At 45.1% G+C, this 21,711-nt stretch overlaps 1 protein-coding gene across 1 annotated transcript in view; it reads right to left on the bottom strand.

Annotated features, from left to right (window-relative positions):
* The window catches only part of GTF2E2 (general transcription factor IIE subunit 2), a 52,883-nt gene extending 45,884 nt beyond the window's left edge, over nucleotides 1–6,999 (bottom strand). Inside the window, exon 1 of the mRNA XM_088465182.1 lies at nucleotides 6,790–6,999. The gene's annotated coding sequence lies outside the window, so the exon portion shown is untranslated. The remainder of the gene's footprint in view (nucleotides 1–6,789) is intronic.
* Nucleotides 7,000–21,711: the final 14,712 nt, after the last annotated feature.

Raw genomic sequence — 21,711 nt, 5'->3', positions numbered from 1 at the left:
ACGCCGGGAACACTAGACTGATGCACTGTGGTCTCTAGCGGGTAGCGCCGGAGGGGGGAGTTAAAGCTCCCCCTCTCAGGCCGATGAGATGTTTATACATCTCATCGGCCGTAGTGCTTCCTGCTTTGCCTCGGTAAAGAGGCAAAGTGGGAAGAGTTACAGCGGCACGTTAAGTGCCGCTATAATACATCTACCCCTGTATAACTTGACCACGGGAGAGGCATACATGGAGAGTGATCCAAACCCTACTGAGACAGACAGTAGCGAACCGATTGTAGGCTGTGAGCGTCTCAAATACTATGTATCAGAAAACAGGAAAAAAAGAAGGGCTTGTTGCTGGAGCACTCTTAAATCAATATATACATAAAACATAACTTTTAACAATAATACTTATCATTCAAGGTGATCAAACTCCTACAATTGTGTTAACACCCACTTGGGTATATGAACATCATCATATGAACACTTGAGTGTTCTATGATAATGTTTATATACCCAAGTGGATGTTAATTTTAGGGTTACTAAGGTGACCACTTCCTACATAAATATTTTATCTACACGGTATTCAGATTTCCATCACACCATTGTAGGAGTTTGATCACCTTGAATTCTTGAATATTTTCGCCATATCCATTTTAAATTAACTTTGTTTAGCAAGGGGATCATAATAATATTTTAACTATTATCATTAAAAGTTATATTTTATGTATATATTGATTTAAGAGTGCCCCAGTAACAAGCCCTTCTTTTTTCCTGTTTTCTGATACATGGAATAATCTGGGCGCATCACCAACAACACTATATGGTACATTATTAGTAATAGGATGTATTATTGTTGGTACGTACCAATTTATTAGACAATACTAGGTTGTGTACGGTACCTCTCCTTTCTGGTTCCAGCTTCTCAAATACACAAGGAGGATAGGCGGAGCAACACAGATGCGCAAAACCTTATTGAAGTCTGTGTATGAGTCGGGGGAGGAGCTGCTGGGGGAGCGCCTACCTCCCCTAAGCTGCATTAACCAGCCGGGTACGCTGGCCTCGTGGCAGCAGATAACGTCTGCTACCGATCCCCAGCGTCAGACGATAAGGCCCCGGTGGTGTAGTGAGGACGCAGACAATCCCGGGCCCTGACAGCAGCGGCTCCTGGTGCGTTTCCGCCACCAGAAGCAAGGACTGCCGCACGCGATTCGCCTTACCTGTCATCTCCGTGTGTCTGGTTGCAGTCTAGGTCTCAGCGATGCTGCTTGCAAGCTAAGCCGAGACCCGCCGAAATCACCAGCACAATTACTGATGTTTTGGCCCAGTGGAGGTAGATGGTTGCATTATCTGCATCTTAATACAGACACTGAGTACTGCTGACTCAAACATAAGAAAACATAAAATAAAAGCTTAGGACTACCAGAGCAGTCCCTTGTTACAAAGGTGCGTCTTGATCCTGCCGCACCAAATGAACATCTGAAGGCCTGTAGCTAAGGTATATATGGAGGAGGACCCAGTGCATCCTGGGAGCGGAAAGCTTTAACTTTTTGGTGCCTGGATTTCTCCAACTACATTACCCCATTGTATCCCTGTGGATCCCTATGGACCCTGAAGAAGAAAGTAACAATTTAACCTCAGACCAACAAATATTTGGTATCCCTACACTTGGCTCGCCCACCAACTTACATATTAGTAATTATTTTTGCTTCTACATAAAATAAAAATAAATACATGTATTTTAGTATTCTCACAAAAGAAATCTCCATAAGTTACTTGAAAAAACCCCCAACAAAACATAAAATTCAAAATGCAAGAAGCTGCTCCCTTTGAAACAGGTATTGTACATAGAAAAAATGCATCCACGCAATAGTTAACCAACAAATAGTAAAACTGTCAAATGTGGTCTAGTTAAAATTAACATACATAAATGTGGTTCAATAATTCAGCAAAAACTGTAAAAGATTTGACATACACCAAAGATCCATTTGCTATAAATAGGAAACAACTGTGCACTACATTATAGCATTTTTGGCTCAGGTATAAAGTTACTGAATTAGAATTAATAAAAACAATATTCAAAATAAATACCCCTTCTAATAAGTTATATTTAATAATCCACTCGTGATCAATATCTGTGTCTGGTCAACTTTGAATTTATTAATTTTTTTCTCCTGGAAAACCAAATATCAGCAAGACAGAGAGCAGACATTCCAGTAGACATTATCAAGTTTCAAAAGGTCCGGGGCTAATATGAAGTTTACATTTTTAAATTAGTTTCCCTTATAAAGACCGCTTACCCCTAGTACTGTATGTATACATGTCTCATCCTATGGCCAAATGCATCCATATTGAAGGGTACAGCTGGACTGACATTGATTTAGTTCAATAAGTAAAGTATGATTTATTTTTCTTATTTCTTCTGGTTGCCGATGGTAACAGTTTAGCCCAGTAGACATACTGGGCCAAATGTAATAGGGTGAGAGTTTAGAAAAGTGAGAGTTTCTGACACTTTTTAAACTTTGCCAATGTAATAGAGCCCAAAAACGAAGTAACGGAGCGAACTTGCATGCTTTTTTAGACTTAAAAAACTCTCACGATTTAAAATCTCATTCAGATGTTTTCCCATTTTGAAGATAAAACTCAACCAATGTGAGAGTTTACTGCTAAACTCTCACATTTTCTAAACTCTCGCCCTATTACATTTGGCCCACTGTATCCTCCCATTATAGCCAGTTATCAGACTCAGGCCTCATTCACACCTAGGGCTCGATTCTATTTATCGCAAAGTAAATAGCGCGCTGATAAGGATTTTTTTCTCGCACCCCTCCAGGAGTGCGAGTAGAATCCGACAAAACTACAGGCGCAATGCTGTTTTCTGCCCTTAGTGCTGGGAAAACAGCATCGCGCCGGGAAGTTTAGTCGGAGAATGCCGGTTCTCGCGACTAAACACCCTGTTTAAGACACGAGGGACGACATTCCCCGACCTAACTGCACGTAGAATTCAATAGCGCCAGGAGCTCCCTCCCGGCGCTATTTACTTCGCGATCAACTTGAATCGAGCCCTTAGTGTTGTTGCCACCATAGGCCCGTATTCAATTACAGGCGAAAAGCAGAGATCAGCGATCGGTGCAATGCTTTCGCCTCATTTGCCTGTTTTGAGGTTAAGTTATCGCGTACTTTCACAATGTGCGCTCCCGCTTTTTGCCCTATTCAATTGCAAAACAGGCGAAAACGTGTACATGCAAATGGCGAAACTTGTGAAAAGGACTTCTTTTTTGGGGGAAATCAGTCTGTACCCCCCAAAAAAGCATAAGTGACTCTGGTAGTTAATATAGAAGTGTATTTATAGCTGTAAGAAAAGTTTTTGGGGTTACTAAATTGAGTCAGATGGCATTAGTGTGAAAATTGATATAAAGCAAATTCTTTGGTGAGAAATAATTGCTGTAGTTAAATTGGGGGTAGATTTAAATGGGTACTAGTATATTTTGGAGTTAATAAAGTGCATTTTAAAAAACTTTATAAAAAAAAAAAACAGCTGTTGCAGCCCCCTGCAATCCTAGAAACACCTGTCCCATCCATACAGCACCCCAAAATACCAGCCCAATACTTAAAACTAGGGATGAGCGGGTTCGGTTCTCAGAGAACCGAACGCACCCGAATTTCGGGGTTCCGGGGCATTCCGATCCAAGCTCTGATCTCCCTACCTGCCCCAAATCCTTCTCCCGAGGCAAAACCTTGCGATCCGCTGTCGGATCACGAGGTTTTGTTTTGAGCGGGCTTAACGCTGATTGGCTGAGAGAGCCATCTGTCATGGCTCTCAGTCAACCAGCGTTAAGCCCATTGAATATGGGCACAGGAAGTGAAAGATGCCGCCCATCCCCCGCTGCCTGACACCACAGACCCCCACTGATAGCATCCCCCGCTGCCGACACTGCTGGACACCACCAGCAGCCATGCATTGCCGACACCATCAGGACATCGCTGGCACCCTGCACTGAGGACACTGCCAGCACCCCTGCACTGCTGCCCCACGTACTGAGGACACCATCAGCGACCCTACACTGCCGGCACTCCCACACTGAGGATACCACCGGCACCCTGCACTGCTGACACTGTCAGCACACTTGTAATGAGGACCCCTGCTTTGCCGACACCACCGGCACCCTGCACTAAGGACACTGCCAGCACCCCCGCACTACTGCGCCACGTATTGAGGACTCCATCAGTGACCCCGCACTGCCGACACTGTCAGCACTCCTGCACGAGGATACCGCTGGCAGCCCCGCTCCTCTGACACTATGCTCTCAGGACACTGCCAAGGCCCCCACTCTGCCAACACCGCCACACTGACGGCACTTCCGCATTGAGGACACCGCCAGCACACCGCACTGCCGTCACAGTAAGTGCACTTTTGGTATATCCAACCCACACTGTATAACACACTGTATCCGTGTTGGAACTTGGAAGCTGAACTGTCACAGGTTAGTGCCACCCACTGTGTCGCTTAGCTTAGGCAGCCAGCTAGCTGGATGCAACCTTTTGGCCTTAACTAGATGAAAAAAATATATTGTGAGGTGGTCAAAATTGATTGGAAATTACTGGAAATAAATGTTATTGAGGTTAATAATACTGTAGGAACAAAAACAGGCCAATTGTATGTGATTTTAGCTATTTTTATGATATTTTAAGAAAAAATCCAAATCCAAAACCGAAAAACAAAACACCAAGGAAAAAAAATCCAAAACGAGATTCAGATCCAAAACCAGGGGAGCTCCAGATCCAAAACACGAGGGTCGGTGCACATCTCTACTTAAAACTAATTTTCACCCCAAAAATGACATGCCTTTTTTAGGTGATTTTATGTTTTTCCTAATTAGTCATTAGGGGGTGCCCAAAAGGTACTGAACCAAGTCCCCACATTTTTACCCAAAAATAGAGATTTTGCACATAATTTCTCCTGCCTTTGGGTGGAGAAACTTTTTTGCCTGTTTTTGCCTATGGAATTTTCGTCCAGGCGAAAACGTCCTGGAATTGAATAAGGCGATACTCTGGAAACTGGCGAAATCCACGCATTATCGCAGCCTTGCACCTCTAATTGAATACGGACCATAGTCCTAACTAGGTTAATGTTGCATAGTCTTCATTCTAGCACCCTGCAGCTGTCACAACCTGTGCAGTTCCTCTTTCCTGCCTGGGGTGTCGCTCTGCTCTGGTGCTTCTAGCACACTGAGCTGACGCAACAAACAGCTCAGATACAGACCAAAGTGTGCTAGAAGCACTAGAGCAGAGTGACATGCCAGACAGAAAAGAGGAACTGCACAGGTTGTGACCGGGTGCTAGAATGAACAGTAGTTGCATGTAAAATCTCACTAGCATTAACACATATTACCAGTACCTCAGGTGGCATTCGTAAAATAACTCATGGAAAGCACAGTTTAAAAAATACATTATTTCTCATGCAGTTTGATCTATTCTTAATGAACGTATATGTGAACAAGCCCTGGTAGTCTGGGTATTTGCACCTAGAGGCTCACCCATGTCTTCTACAGTTTGTGTCAGACTAACCAATTTCCTCTAGCATAGAAATCATTTAAACGAAATAAAACAAAACCAGAGTGGAAATGCAACACTATAGGGACAATTGTTAGTAAAGTAGCCTATAAGTTATTAAAGTGTGAATATCTCCTTTAATAACATGAAAGCATAAGACATAAGGGACAACCTACTGGGATAAAATAACCATGTGTAACAACCATTGATCAATACTGCTTTTCTTCTGATGCACTAAGGGTAGTCTTATAAGCCAGTGGTCAGGGAACAGGGGTAAATTACCCCACATGGAGTAAAAATGAAATTCCTGGGGGTAATGGACGGACAGCCGGGCATGCATATGAATCATTCTATGGTATAGAATGTTTCATATGCATGCCCAGCTGTGCCGCAGGGAGGCTCTATGCCGGACGCCCGCTGAGATGTTACCAGCGGGCGCCCAGCGAGGCTGGAGTTCTCTTCTGAACTCCAGCTTCCACCTCTCACCATGTGCACTATGGGAGAGATGTCATGATGTGTCTCCCATAGTTCCGAGGAGCAGTCGGGCGGACAGGACGGCGGCAGATTCAGGAGCGGGGATTAAGGTTAAGTGTTTTTTTTTTGTACAAGCGGCACTACTACAGGGGCAGTATATGGGGGCACTACTACAGGGGCATTACTATGGGGGCACTACTATATGATTTCCTTCCTTTCAAATCAAGGGGGTAACGTCAGCGTATCTAAATATATTTTGGGGTAAAAAGTTCCCTGATCCCTGTTATAAGCAGTGCCTGTACCTTGCAGACTGCCCTCCTGAGAGGAGCTACAGGCTTGGTGCAGAGCTGCCCGACACCCAAAGTATATAGCAGAATGTGGCACTGACCACCTGTAGCCTAAAGACTGCCCTCCTATGGGGAGCTACAGTCCCCTGGCAGCTGAATGTATGCTAGAAGACTATGGCACTGACCACCTGTACCCTACTGGCTGCTCTCCAAAGCTGAGCTGCAGGTACCTGACAGACAGTACATATGACAGCACAGGGTACTAACCACCTGTACCCTAAAGACTGCCATCCTATTGAGTGCTACTGTACAGGCCACTGACAGCCAGAGTGTATGACAACACAGAGCACTACTGTACCCTACAGGCTGACCTCCTTTGGGGAGTTACAGGCTTCTGGCAGCCAGTGATGACAGCACAGGGCACTGACCACCAGCAGAGTATAGAGCGGAGACAATGATTATTATCACACTCACAGTTCCACAGCGAGCAACCTACCGCACTCAGCAAGGCCAATCAGCACACAGCCTTCCTGTCCGTTCGTCTGACGTCAGTTCCCACGAACGCCGGTGTTCTTCTCGCTCTCGCTCACGTTCTACATTGTTATTGTTACTGTTGTTTTTATTTTTCAATAAAGTTTGGCGGGATGGCGGCACGGCCAGTAGCTAGGATCAGAGAGCTGCCTCGGATTGGTGCACGAAGCTTAGCAACCGTCACAGCCTGATGACGTGGTGCGTGACTACGCCGGCCGTAGGTGACGTTCCAGGAGCTTTCAATTTCTTTTATTTTATATATATTTTTGTTAATTTATTTATTTGGTCATGTCGCGTGTGTGTATGGGCATAGTGCGGGTTACAGCTCATACTAGTAATCGCCTGTGTAGGTTGCTGGACAACGACTCATGTCATATGCACCGCTGTTGTGCAGGGTGCACTGCATGAATCACATCAGTAGGAGACAATAACGGCACAGCACCCTCATACCTGCCACCGTTCTAACTTCATTTTGTAATGGGTTAATAATCTTTCTACTTTTTAAAATAACATTTCCCAATTGCAGTAACCTTTAATCTGGTAACTGAATTTTAAAGCTCAGCAGAAATGAGTTTGGAAATAAGTGTGACTTCAGGGTTGCTGCTATTTCCTATGTGGCTAAAGGACCTCTGTGACGTATCCACCACGTGACCGCTGCAGGAGGCTGGACCGCTCCTGTGTTACCATCCACGTGGGCATAGAGGGGGAATAAATATTTGTGGCGAGCCACCGTGCCCAAAGCGTGGCGAGCGTAGCCTTTTGGTCCCCCGTTAGCATCCCCGCCCCTCCCCCTTTCAGGCTGGGTCACGTGGGCGTGACCTCACAGGTCCATCAGCGCTGTATAGTACAGACCTAACCGTGACTTCAGACAAACAAAAGTTGGGAGGTATTATTAAAGCAAAAAGTAAAATATTGTCACTATGAAGAGCAGAACGATTGCCAGGTGTGACGTTCCCTGTCTGAACAGATAAGTGATCACGTCCATTAGTAATTCTGTCCTAATTAAACAAATCCCCTGTAATTAATACAGTGAGACAAAAAGCCACACCGGAAAATGTGTGTATTTAGTGGCTGGCCAACTCCTATCATTCTAGTTATAGATCTTATCTATGGTTCCCTTGGAGATGCTACGCCTTGACCTTAGGTTCATACTTTCTAAGCAAATGGAGACTTGGGGGGCGATTAAATTGTGACGTGTGTCCCCTGCTGGGCGTCTATGCTAATAGGCGCCCGATGGAGCAATTCAATTGTTGCTCCGTTTGGGCACCTAAAGCTGTGGGGGGATGCATTCCTTCTCGCAGTCTGCTGAGGTGCAAGAATAAATGTGTCTAAAGGCAAGTTTTTTGGGCGCCCCGACGGTGGTTTGGGCACCCTAACCTCTTTAGATGGGTTTAGCCGCTGTGCGCAGCTAAACCCAGTGCTTGTGGGTGTGGTAAATGCTAATGGGTGCCTGAACTCTGTTGAATTGCTTTGTCGGGCGCCTATTTGCATAGACGCCCAGCAGGGGGCGTGCACCACAATTGACTCGCCTCCTTGGAGTTACATTTACTAAGAATCATGTCTGAACAAGTTTTAAACACATTGTGCATCACGAGTGATTTTTTTTTTTTTTTTTTCAAGCAAACTCACAAATTTACCAAGAATCTTATTTGCCAATGGTGTATGGAATCATGTTTGATTGTGTGTAAGTTCAGTTGTATTTGTACTGAAATGTACAGACCTGTCTGTGAGCTGTGTGTTTAGCAGAAACACTGCACAGATACTGTAAAGCTGGCCACACATCAGATCAACTTTCCTCCAACCAAGCAACTGACCAACCGTCCAACTTGTCTGTCCAACTAAAATGCTTCCCCACACATCTAACCAACTTTTCAGCCAACTTCTGTCCAACTTGTGATGTCACAGAAGTAGGCGGAGACTGCCTGCCTACTTCTGCATGTTTTGAATAATAAATATATTGAACACACACACACACACACATATATATATATATTTGTATATGTATATACATAGATGTGTGTGTGTGTGTGTATATATATATATATATATATATATATATATTATGTCTTTTTATATATATATATATATATATATATATATATATATATATGAGACACTGGACGGTGCCAAATGAGGGGAGGAGAGTTGGGATGGATCGGCGGATACGGAGCCATGATGGTCAGGAGGACAGTGGCCGGATGCAGTAGAAGTCAGATGGTCATAAAATGTAAAGGGGCCCATTTATCATTCAATATTTGTGCTGTATTCCCCGAAAACACCCGTTTTCGGGGGATAGCCGCAAATTTTAAGTATTCTCCGATATTTGTTGCTGTCCCTCCATTTCCGTCGGCAATGCAACCCCCATTAGTTTCTATTGGGGATGCAATGCTGACAGATTTATTACGTTCCGGAATGCGAAACATTCTGGACATTGATGCGTGCAGCATAACCATCTGAAGATGGAGCAAGCCGCTGTAACCTATGGGCTACACATCACAAATCTGTCCGGGAGAGGGTTCCATAGGAACCCTCCCTTGGCGATGGCCGCAGTGCATGCGTGGTCTGCGGGCCGCACATGCGCAGAAGCACATGAGCAGAATCCAAGCACAGGAGTGAAGTGACCGCTGTCTCTGCAGGTGGAACTTCATACATCCGGGTGGTATGATCGCATCCAGCAATGTAATCATGAGCGCTAATATGGCGCCCAGATCGGATTGCAAATGCGATAGTTACTAAATGGGCCACACACACACATATAACCGCACTCACACTGCATACTTACCTACTCCCTGGCACTGGTCGGTCCTCTTCTCCAGTAGAATTCCATTCAGAAAATAAAAAAGACTTACCGGAGCCCACAGACCACTTTACTTTAGCGCTACCCGAATGACAGGAAGCCCACAAGATTTCCTGCCCCTTAGCTGCTCTTAGCCAATCAGTGGAAGGTTACTATGACAACAGCCGTTGATTGGCTAAGAGCAGCCGGACTCTTAGTCAATCATGGCTAAGGTACCCTGTAGAACACAGAAGCCTGACCAGATTTCACTGTTCTGTGCAGTGATTATGCACAACATGTTGCTCAAGAAGGGGTCTGTTTTAAACTTCTATTTGGTCCCGAGTTTGCTCCATTTACGATTGTGTTTGCAGATACGATTCTTGGTAAATCCTGTATTCCTGTCTATGAAAGGTACTTGCTAGTTGGTTCGATAGTGTATTGACTTCTATTTGTGTATTCAGCAATGTTTTGCAGATAGATTTGTGTTTTTACACCCTTGTTTGCCTTTAGTAAATCTTCTTGTTTGAAAATCAGCGGAAACTCTCATGAGGATGCTAACTCAAACAGACGCGGTTGTTAGTAAATTTACCCTTTAGTCTTTCTCTCTCTCTCTCTCATTATAGACTTGCCATATTATCCCTTTACTTCAGGACACATATGAAATACACAGATTCTGTGGCTGGCTGACTTCAAATCTCTATTTCACCTGGTTTTGATCAGCCACATATGCCCTGAACTGGAGGGATGATATGGCAAGCACATATATCCCTCCAAGCAGGGGGAGGCGCCGGGTTAGGGAAAGGCGCTACCGCAGCCTTCTCCATTTTCCGGGGCGGCTACCGAGATCTTGTTACCAGAGGGCGCCCGACGGCTCCTTCTTTGCAGCCAAAGGCTGGAGCTCACTCCTGAGCTCCGCCTTCCGGCTCCTGCAGTGTGTGTAGGGAGAGACGTCATGACGTCTCTCCCATAGTGTCGAGCACGAGGAGTTGTCAGACGGCGGCAGATGCAGGAGCGGGGCTTCAGGTCAGTACAGTGCTTTGTGTCTGTGAGGCATAATGTGTAAGGAGCATTACTACTGTGGTCATTATGTGTGTAAGGGGCACTACTGCTGTGGGCATTATGTGTAGGGGGCACTACTGTTATGGTCATTATGTGTATAAGGGGCACAATTACTGTGGGCATTATTTGTAAGGGGCACTATGACTGTGGGCATGATGTGTAAGGGGCACTACTACTGTAGGCATTTTGTATAAGGGCTACTACTGTGTGGCACTATGTGTATAAGGGACACTACTGTATGATGTAATGTGAATAAGGCACATGTGGTGTAATGTGTATCAGGCACTATTGTGGTGTAATGTGAATAAGATTGCGCTACTGTGTGGCGTAATTTGAATTGGGGTACTATTGTGTGACCACGTCCCTTCCCTATGAGACCACTCTTTTTGTTTTGTTTTTTTCTTTCGACGCACGCTGTCCCTGTGTAATAAATGGGAGGGATGCCGCAAATTTATAGTTTGCAGAGGGGTACCGGACACCCTAGCACTGGCCCTGGGTCCACCTGTGATGCTGAATTGATGTCTTTCTCCGCTCCAACGTTATCCACCACCAGATCTGCCCCATTGCATCTGTAACCTGCTCTCCCCAGCCAGCCAGATCTGCTCCACTGCCCCATTGCATCTGTAATCTGCTCTCCCCAGCCAGCCAGATCTGCTCCACTGCCCCATTGCATCTGTAACCTGCTCTCCCCAGCCAGCCAGATCTGCTCCACTGCCCCATTGCATCTGTAATCTGCTCTCCCCAGCCAGCCAGATCTGCTCCACTGCCCCATTGCATCTGTAACCTGCTCTCCCCAGCCAGCCAGATCTGCTCCACTGCCCCAATGCATCTGTGACCTGCTCTCCCCAGCCAGCCAGATCTGCTCCACTGCCCCAATGCATCTGTGACCTGCTCTCCCCAGCCAGCCAGATCTGCTCCACTGCCCCAATGCATCTGTGACCTGCTCTCCCCAGCCAGTTTCCCGAATCTCTCCTTGCTGCTGCCCATACTTCTTCTCTGCGGCCAATGGACTCTCCTACCTGTGACTGACTCTCTATGAGATGTGTGAAGATGGCAAGAAAGCAGTTCTTATATAACCAAGAGGCAAAGTGCAAAAATGAAAAGGGAAACAGGGAAACTCTTTGCAATTCCAGGGATTTGAGAATATCTGCAGAATGCTGTAAACTCTTGATTTTTTTTTATTTTATTTTAATTGTCTTTAATGATCTGAGTCTGCTTTTCAGTTGGATCTGTAGTGTCATTAGCGATCTGTCATATTGTAAAATCAGATTGGTATTTTACATTGTTAACATGTAATCTGTGATCTTGATAAAATACATGAGTAGTGTGATTTTCTGTATAGACAAATGTGACAGACATCCTTATCACTGCTTATCACAGGTAATAATATTTGTCACTATGGACATACATCAGAGTTCCGTGTATTGTATGGAAGCACTCAGCCGTGTTCTTTATCACATAACTTCTCTGCGACTACTCATATCTATATATTTCAGGATGAGGAATATCTCATGTTAGTTTTTTGAGAAGATAGGGATTTTAGTGTGTTTTTTTGTAAAAAGTATCAGGGTCATGTATCATAGCATTATGACACTCTTATTGTCACCATATATAGGGAATTGAAAGGGCTGCAAGGAAGCACATAGGCCCTGATTCAGAGCCGGACGCTCTGACAGAGCGCTCGCACTGAATCAGGGCGTCTTTTTTTTTTTTTTTTAATGAAGCGGCCTCCTGGCCGCTCGCATTGCTGTGGGTTGCCACCCACAGCTAATGCGAGCGGCCAGGATGATGTTCGCGATGGTCAAGACCATCGCGACCATCGGGCTTGCGACGAGACCCTTGTGGTAGGGTCTCGTGGCCGCAAGCCCCAGAGAGCTTTGGGCTCAAACAGAGCCGAAAGCTCTCCCACTGACATCACTTGTGATGTCAGTGGGGCCGCCCCCAGGTAGTAGTGGTTCTCATGGGAAACCCTCTGTCTGGGCAGCCACCCCCCGGCCCGCCCACCATAGGGGGGGTGCTGTCACTCAACATCGACAGCACGCCCCCTTTGGTGTGAGACCTGGCGCGACGGATTGCCCGTCGCTATCCAGGTCTCGCACATGCGCACGACGGAGCCGGCTTTGTCGTGCGCATGCGCTCTGGGCCACCATCGACCCAGTTGCGAGCGCTCAGCGCTTGCGACCGGGTCTGAATCAGGCCCATAGATTAAATATTTTACTTTAATTGAGCCTTGGAGAAAGGGGATACAGACTTTCGTCTTAATCTGTCCTGACCACACACTGCATCACCGATTCCTATGCTGTACATGGAGGGGGAGGTGGCTGCATGTGTGACAAGCTACTTTGGAGTGTTGAAAGAGGAGTGAGCAATTGCACAGGCTCCAGTCTTCCTGTTCTCCAGGGAGGCTTCATGCCCTGTCCCAAGTTGGCCACCGTGACAACTTCTGAGCATTTGCTGGGTAGCGTACCCGCCAGGCTGTTTTAGCAGGGAGCCGCGCCCTGCCCTATTTCTAAAGGGCAAAAAGCACCCTGCCCTCCGTGGGTGGAGAAAACTGCAGTGTAGCGGTCACTGCTGATGAATGGATGCCGGGTGCATGCGCCCAGCATCCATTCACACTGACAGCAGAGCTTGGGGGCAGCCGGGCATGTCTGTAAGTGCCGGGCACACCCTCAAGAATAACGAAAAGGGGACGCGTCTTAAAGACACGTCTCCTTTTCCTTGGCTGCACCTTTGGCGCATGCAGATGTGCCCTTTCTATAGGTTCGGCGCCGGACCTAGAGTGAAGACTACTGTGGCCTTCTTGTTTTATACTGTGTAGAGTGACATGGTGGGAGACAGAAGTCTCTTACTTGGCTCCTACGAGAGACCAGGTTAATTACCTGCTATAAAGTTGTTCTGGCATTCCTGCACCGCTACTCGTTTGCAGCATACACTCAGCAGCTGGTGAGCTGTTTAGAACCCCGCTCCTCTCAAGCACCCCTTCATTACCAGTGTAACAGTGAGTTCGGTTGTACCTGCTATCAATAAAACAACACCACTGGTTAAGTAACTGTGCTGTTCATAGTTTGAGTCATCAGCTTGTGTGTGCCTACATAACTCTGCAGTATCAACACCTGCACACCCATCATTTCCAACATGGAGGAGGGGGTCTGATCATGATGGCATATGTGAAAAAATATTGTCAGTCTATTTCTGTGGTGTGAGAATTGTTCAGTGAATTGGAGAGAAGTTGGCTGGTCTGATGAAAAAGTTATTTAAATGTTTGGACTACTTTAGTTGGTCAGGCAAGTTGAAAAGTTGGTAAGATGGATGAAAGTTAAGGGGCCTAAACACTAGGCGACCTGAAAGACTGAACATCTAGCGTTCAGACCTTCAGGTCGCCGAGGTGCGGTGCCCGCATTGAACGGCGTTCACTGAACGTCATTCAGTGCAGGAGCCCGACCTCCTATCTCTGAACATGCCGAACCTGACAAGCGTCGTCAGGTTGACGGGCAAGTTCAGTAGATAGTTGGGGACGGCAAGGACCCAGCATGCACGCTCATCGCTGGTCCTTGTCGGCTATCCATTACACGACTTTGTGAACAATGCAACCAAAACCTGGTTTTGGTCGGATTGTTCACAAAGTCGTGTAATGGATAGGCCTCTTTAGATGTGTGACCAGCTTCAGAAGAATTGTTACGTGCAACCTCCAAATCAATTCTAAGAGTTTTCAGAATGATAAAATAACCTGTTAAATCTTGAACCCTTGGATAGCTGTATGGCCTTGTAACAACAAAGCTTTGGATACATGTTTCTAAAAAGTTCTAGTATTTGAATAAATTCATACTTGTCGCATACATGAAAATTGTTTCTTTAGTGGACAAAATGTCATTCTGACTTTAACAAACCAATGGGGACTTTAGACAACTTAATGAGTTAAAAGGACAAAATCATAGATAGGAATACATTTTGATATTGTAGAGGTGGATATGGTTAATAAGGCTTATCTGAGAAAGGGGAAATTAAAGAATCACAACATTTAACTCTGAAATAGTAGATGCATTAATTAAACATTAATAAAACTGTAGGTATACAGAATATACCTTCTAAATCAAAAATTACAAGATTCATTTTTGGAGATAAAACAGTATAAACAAAGAGGAGTTTATTCTGATTTGGAAAAAAAAAATAACTTTGCATCTTAGAAAAACCATGCTGGAGCAGGGAATGGTATTGAAATACTGGCGGTGGATGCCCGACAGGATGAAGATCCCGACTGGGGCAGGTAAGTACCCTAACCCTCCCCTGTCCCCCCCTAGTGCCTAACTCTAATCCCCTCTTACCGCTCCCTAAACCTAACCCTCCCGGGGGGGATGTCTGACCCTAAACCTCCCCCCTAGGGGTGCCTAGCCCTAATCTAACCCCGCTAGATGCCCTAATCCCAACCCCCCCCCCCTCGCGGTTAACGCTAAGGGAGCCCCGGATTTAGTTTCTTTTGGATGGTGTCCTGGCGTCGGGATTATGATAGGCATCGGTATTTAGAAGCCTATCTTAAATCCCACGCCGGGTTTCTGATGTCGGGATTGGAGTTAGTCTCATAACTACATCCCGCACAGCAGATGGGGCAGATTTAAAATGTGCAGAGAGAGGACCAAACTCAAATCTAAATTACAGTGTAAAAATAAAGCTGTTCAGCATTTGTGGGCTCCATGCAAAAGCAGCCAGTATGTACTCTACATGTACAAAAAAAACCTTGCATTGCAACATGGCTTGTCCAGGTGCAAAGTTTTTTTGCTGTGTGTCTAAGAATATTTATATTATTATAGTAAACAAGGTGATTAAAGATTTGATGGATTAGGAAAGGAATCAGATACAGCAAGGACAATCTATTTTAAAGGGATAGACAGTATATTTCCCTTTCAAAAGACTAGCTGGTCATGCACTAGAATAATTTTGTTCCAACCATCCCGCTGGTTGAAAAGATAATTAGCTAGCGTGTGGGAGCAAACAATGATCTGCCATTTGCTCCCACATGCTGCCACATCTAAAAGTGCCCTGTCTAACTTGTACAAGAAATCAAACATGTTTCATTTGGGTTCCGGACGGGATCGGTATGATTTACCACCGGCCGCACAGCAAATCCCGACAGCAGAAGCCCGGCAGAGGTGAAGATCCCGACAGCAGCTAAGGTGAGTACAAACTAACCTAACCACCCCCCTAACCCTAACCCCCCCTTACTGGTGCCTAACCTCCCCCCACAAGTGCCTAACCCTAACCCCCCCTTCCCTGCTGCCTAAACCTAAGTCTCCCGTGGGGGTGCCTAACCCTAACCTCCCCCCGGGGATGCCTAACCACCTCTTCCCCTAGCCTAACCTTCCCGGGGGGGCTGTCTAACCATAAGTCTTTCCCGGGAGCTCCTAACCCTCTTCCCCCCGCGCGGCTCTCCGCGGCTCGCTTACCTTTGATCAGGATGCCGGGCGTCGGGCGTCGGGCTCCCGGCGTAGGTAAAATGACAGGCGTTCGGGATTTCGATGCCTGTCATTAGACCCTTGCCAGCATTAGGTAGTCGGGATGCCGACGGTCAGGATTTAGACCGTCTGCTTTCCTTCCGGACTACAGATAGACAGTAAAAAGGTCGACAATGTCTAGATAAACACCAGATGTTAGACAGTCAATAGGGCGACTGGGACTAAAGGTCGATATGAGAATGGTCGACACATGTTGGGGTTTTTTCAGGGTTAGGTACTTACTGGAGGGTTAGGCACTTACCCTGGCAGTTAGGGTTAGACACCAGGAGGGATGGTCTGGGTTATGCACTTACTAGAGGGTTAGGCACTAGAAAGGACAGTTAGGGTTAGGCACCAGGAGGGAGGATTAGGGCTAAAAAACCCAAAAAGAATCGTGTCAACCATTTTGGTGGCGACCATTTTCATGTCGACCTTTTGACCTTGACGACCTTCTTACATGTTGACCTTTAGTGTGTCGACCTTTTGTCCCATTTGACCTTTTGTACCAGTCAATCTATTGACTGTCTAACCACTGGTGTCTATCTAGACTGTCTATCTGTTAATCTACACCCATTTGATGTGTCCCAACTAGTTGGACAACTATCGTTCATGGCAAGGGGAAAGTTGGACACTTTTCTATCAACTGAATTATCAGCCTGCCAGGAGTTGGTGGACAGTGTTTGCCTACTTATGGATGTAAAAAATAAAGAAAAATGTGTGAGGTTCCCTCCTAATTTCTAACCATAACTGGTGCATACAACCAAGGGCTGGTTACTCCAAATTCTGGGAAACACGAAGCGGGGTCCCCACTGATTTTAGGGTAACCACTGGGGTTGCCAGCCTGGGCTGTTGGAGCCATTGGACAGGGTACTCACAGCATGGGGGTCCCATCACCATGCCTCCAACCAGCCCCATGCCAGTTGGTACAAGTAGCACCAGGGCTCTTCTCTGTAGCCAAAGACAGTGGGTACAAGGTAATAGGTGAATACAAATAAATAAGTTATTGAAAAAAACAGGGATTTTCCCCACTTTTGAACCAGCAATGGAGCTTGCAGCCCAGTTCTGATTACCCCACAATCAGGGGTAAAACTGACATGTGGTCCCCCCTGATTTTGGGGTAACCAGCACTGGTCTTTGCCAGCCTGGACTGATGGAGCCATAGGGGGGTCCTTGCAGCATGGCTTCTCTCTCAACAATCCCCCTCTCTCAACAATCATGCCTCCAAACAGGCCCAGGCCAAATGGTATTAAATAAATAAACATAATTTTTTTTAATTTGTTTATTTATTTTAAAACATGCACAACTAGGCATACACTGTCCACCTACTTCTGTGACATCACAAGTTGGAGAGACAGTGTTCGCAAATACGCGCTATACCCGGGTTTGAGCACTGGGGACTCACTTTTGAAAAGTAGTCGGGTCCCCGGGGACGCACTGTGCTTTGGCCAATACCTGACAGCTGGCTGCAGCACAGCGTGTCCCCCCTGCAGAGAAAGACACAACGCTGTCTGTTATAGCAGCCAATGAGAGTCAGATAGACTCTCATTGGCTGCTGCTGCTGTGGAAAGCCGTGCTGGGATCAAGTGTCTGATCCCAGCATCGGCACAGCTGCAGGGGCAGCTGGGAACATCTGTGCCCAGCGCTGGGACAGTGTGTTTGTTCTCAGCGCCGGGTAAGTAGCCGCGGCGGGTACTTGGTGAAGGGACCGCCTGGTCCCTTCCACCAGCGTCAGCGGTAAAGTGGCGGTGGGAGAAGCTTGGCTACGGGCGCAAGTTAAATTCAGGCAATATGCCTGTGGGTATATAGGCGGGCACAAAGCTCGGGCTACATAGGGGGCATTAGGCCCAATTGAAGGTATCTGCCCCACAAATAGATGTGAGAGACCTGGGAATTAGGCCAGGTCACTAAGGGGCAAATAGGTGGGCCACTACTGGGGGCAATGCATAGGGGTCAAATACTGGGGGCAATGCATAGGGGGTCGAAAACTGGGGCACTGCATAGGGGGGATTATTACTGGGGGCAATGCATGGGGGGGACTATTACTGGGGGCAATGCATAGGGGAGACTTACTGGGGGCAATGTATAGGGAGGGACTATTACTGGGGGAAATGTATAGGGGGGGACTATTACTGGGGGCAATTCATAGGGGGACTACTGGGAGGATGCATAGGGGGACTACTACTGGGGGGCAATGCATAGGAGAGGACTAAAGGGCATTAATGTGCGGCATCATTTGTAAAGGGTGATACTGCATCGCATAATGTGCGGCATAATGTGTAAAGGCCGGGCATGGCTGTGTGGCAAAATGTGTAAAGGCCGGGCATTAATATGTGGCATAATTTGTAAAGGGCATTAATGTGTGGCATATTGTGTAAAGGCCAGGCATTGCTGTGTGGCATAATGTGTAATGGCCGGGCATTTATCCTTTGATAAATATGCCTATTACCTAAAGCATTATTCATAGGCTAACCATACTATCACTTTAAAACGGGACACTCATGAATTAATTACAAAGGTTCTGTGACTGGCTGACTTCACGCCTGGAATTTACCTGGTTTTAATGAGCCACAGAACCTGTGTAATCCATGAGTGTCCCAGTTTAAAGGGATGATATGGTAAGCCTACTTATTCACTATGGGTTTTGTGAATAGACAAGTCATATTACCTGAAAGATCATGGAGGCATTAAAACATGCATTTAAGGGGCATGTGGGGATATCTGATACTGTTGGAGGTATCAGATGGGCATTTTAGGGGCATGTGGGGATCTGTGGTGGCATGTGGGGAGGTCTGAGAGTCATATGGGGAACTCTAAAGCATAAATTATGATGGGACCCAGAAATGGTCAGGTAGGACCCCATTTTTTAAAGTGGTGGGTCCCTGGGACACACATTTTTTGTTACTGCGATCACTGAGAGAAGTTGGCTGGTCTGTTGGAACAGTGTGTGGAGCACCATTTTAGTTGGACATGCAAGTTGGATGCTTTGTTGAAAGTTGAACCATGTTAAGAAAGACCACTAATTAGGACTCTATAGGGGATATGTAATAGGTTGCAATTTTCATCATACAGTGCAATATTGGAGATTAAGCCAGGAGATATAAAATGGCAATAATTTGAAAGGCAAAACAAAATCTACTGACATAATCGCCAAAATCACGTTCCCAGGAATCGCACCTATTATTGCTACCCCTATAAAAAAGTTGATTCTGCAGTAACCTACCCACCCACAAAAACTGCTATACCATTAAAGATCCGATAAGCAGAAAGGAGAGACATGTTTTATGAAAACGCATGTTTCTATGGGTTGGGTACGTGATCCAAGCGCATACAAAGCTGGTGTCCAGAATCCCGGCGCTGGAATCCCGATGGTGAAAATAACCCTAACCCACCATTACCGCAGCCTGTTTGCGTTTCGCCTGTTTCAGTTTCGCCGGGACGCGTTTTCACATCCTTTGGCACTGAATACGGTGAATAGCGGGGGCGCACACATAAACTTTTCGCGTCCAAAACACGCGATGTAGGTGAAAAGTCCGGCAGGCGGAAAAGTATCGCAGGTGCAGAATATGGCCCTTAGTGTGCGACTCAGAAATCAGGCCCATAATGTGCAGCTCAGTTACCAGAGTTGTTCAGTTTATTTGACCTGTTATAGTTTAATTTTAAAATGTGATCTAGATCCCTAATATTTTTTATTATACATTTACCAATATCTTGTTTTTGTAATATACTGCAGTTGATAAATGTGACTATTTAGTTTTTCTTGTGGCTGACCATCTCATATGATAATTATATGAAGCCCTAAATAATTACCTAAATTACAGTAAATGTGCACATTCGATATAAAAATAAAAATTATCATTTTATGTATGATATTTGACTTTTTTATTTCCAGTTATTATATAGTGCATACATATTCCGCAGCGCTTTACAGAGACTATTCGGCCATTCACATCAGTCACTGCCCCAGTGAAGCTGACAATCTATCTTCCCTACCACATATACACAAGCAGATATACACTGGGAGGAAACTCAGAGCACCTGGGGGAAACCCACAGAAACTTGGGGAGAACATAAACATTTTACCACTGAAGTTTTGTATTTTCTTTTCTCTGATAAATCTGGTATAGTAATCTTGTTTCATATTTCCACTAGGGAAGTTAGTTTTCTGCATGCTAATGATTTGTAGCAAGTAAAGGAACAAAAAATAAGACGGCCGAAGGACTGATGGGGTTAAATTAGAAGATTGTTAGAAGGCGGAGCTAACTGAGGGGAAATGAGATGAGAGGAAGTGAAACATTTCGCTGTTCCTGGATCTGAGCAGGTGGTAACAAAACACTCGTATGCACATTTGCATTTGGATATGTAGCGAGTACGCTCCTTATGTAGTAGGGTAACATGTAGGCAGGGAAGGGCAGCCAGCATGCATTTACTAGCTGTGCAATTCATCTTTTGTCCTCGGAGCAGCATGTACAAGGCCAGGACAAAATAACTTAATGTAGGCTTTGTTACTTGCTTTGTTCACTTCATAATAGATAACGTATAGCAGTGATGATAGATTGATGAGTGAGAGCAGTAGTTGCATTGTTTGTGCTGCACTGTAATGTCAACAAACATCAGGCTGATTTCATGGCATGCTGAAACTGCGTCTGATGGGGGGAGGAGAAGAGAGAGGCAGCAAATGGCTGTACTTATCACTTTATATTACTCTAAATGAATTGTTATTGTATTATTTACAAGCAGCTATTATATTTTCCAACTATAGATTATTTTATGCATGCATGCTGGTAGGCATGGTCTATTTGTAATATCAGTACAATGTAATTCAAGTGTCATTTTTTTTGCAAATGAAAAATCGAGCCAGCACATATATTCCAGATGGAACACGTATATAGCCCTTGTGTATTACACATGCAAAACTGTCATTCATTTTAATCTTTCACAGTTATACTTAATTGTTGTAAAACAATATAATTGCAAAAACAGCATCATGTAGCTGTCTTATCTTTGGTACAATTAACCGCTTAGTACACATTATTATTGTGTGTTAAAAAAAAACAAAACCCTGGGACATTTATTCAAGTAACAGTATTGTTAAGGATAATCTAATAGCTGCCTTATATTTGGCATCTGACATTATTCTATTTTACCACTTACAAATGTGTATAACTATGTACTTAAGTGTAGGTGAGTAGTCTGAATGGCCCTGTTACACTTTGCAGTGTATATATATATATATATATATATTTATTAGTAATGTGGCTACACTACAACTATTGTTTTGAGGGACCTATGTATCAAAGCTGGGAGAGAGATAAAATTGTAACAAATAAATCGCCAACCAATCAGTTCCGAACTATCATATGTAAAACAGCCTGCAAAATGTAAATTGGAAGCTGATTGGTTAGTACTTTATCTCTCCCAGCTTTGATACATAGGCCCTTTAATACGTTTACTGTTTGAAATAAAATAGTAATCCGGGTCATGGAAACCTTTTGGAGGTTGATACTAGTGCTTGCTTCTATTAATTATTAGTTGATATGTTTTTATATTTGTTTTTATTCTTCTGTTT

The sequence above is a fragment of the Taudactylus pleione genome, unplaced genomic scaffold (genome assembly GCF_031769625.1).
Source record: "Taudactylus pleione unplaced genomic scaffold, aTauple2 ptg001896l, whole genome shotgun sequence".
Taxonomy (NCBI): Eukaryota; Metazoa; Chordata; class Amphibia; order Anura; family Myobatrachidae; genus Taudactylus; species Taudactylus pleione.
This window is presented reverse-complemented; position numbering and strand designations above follow the sequence as displayed.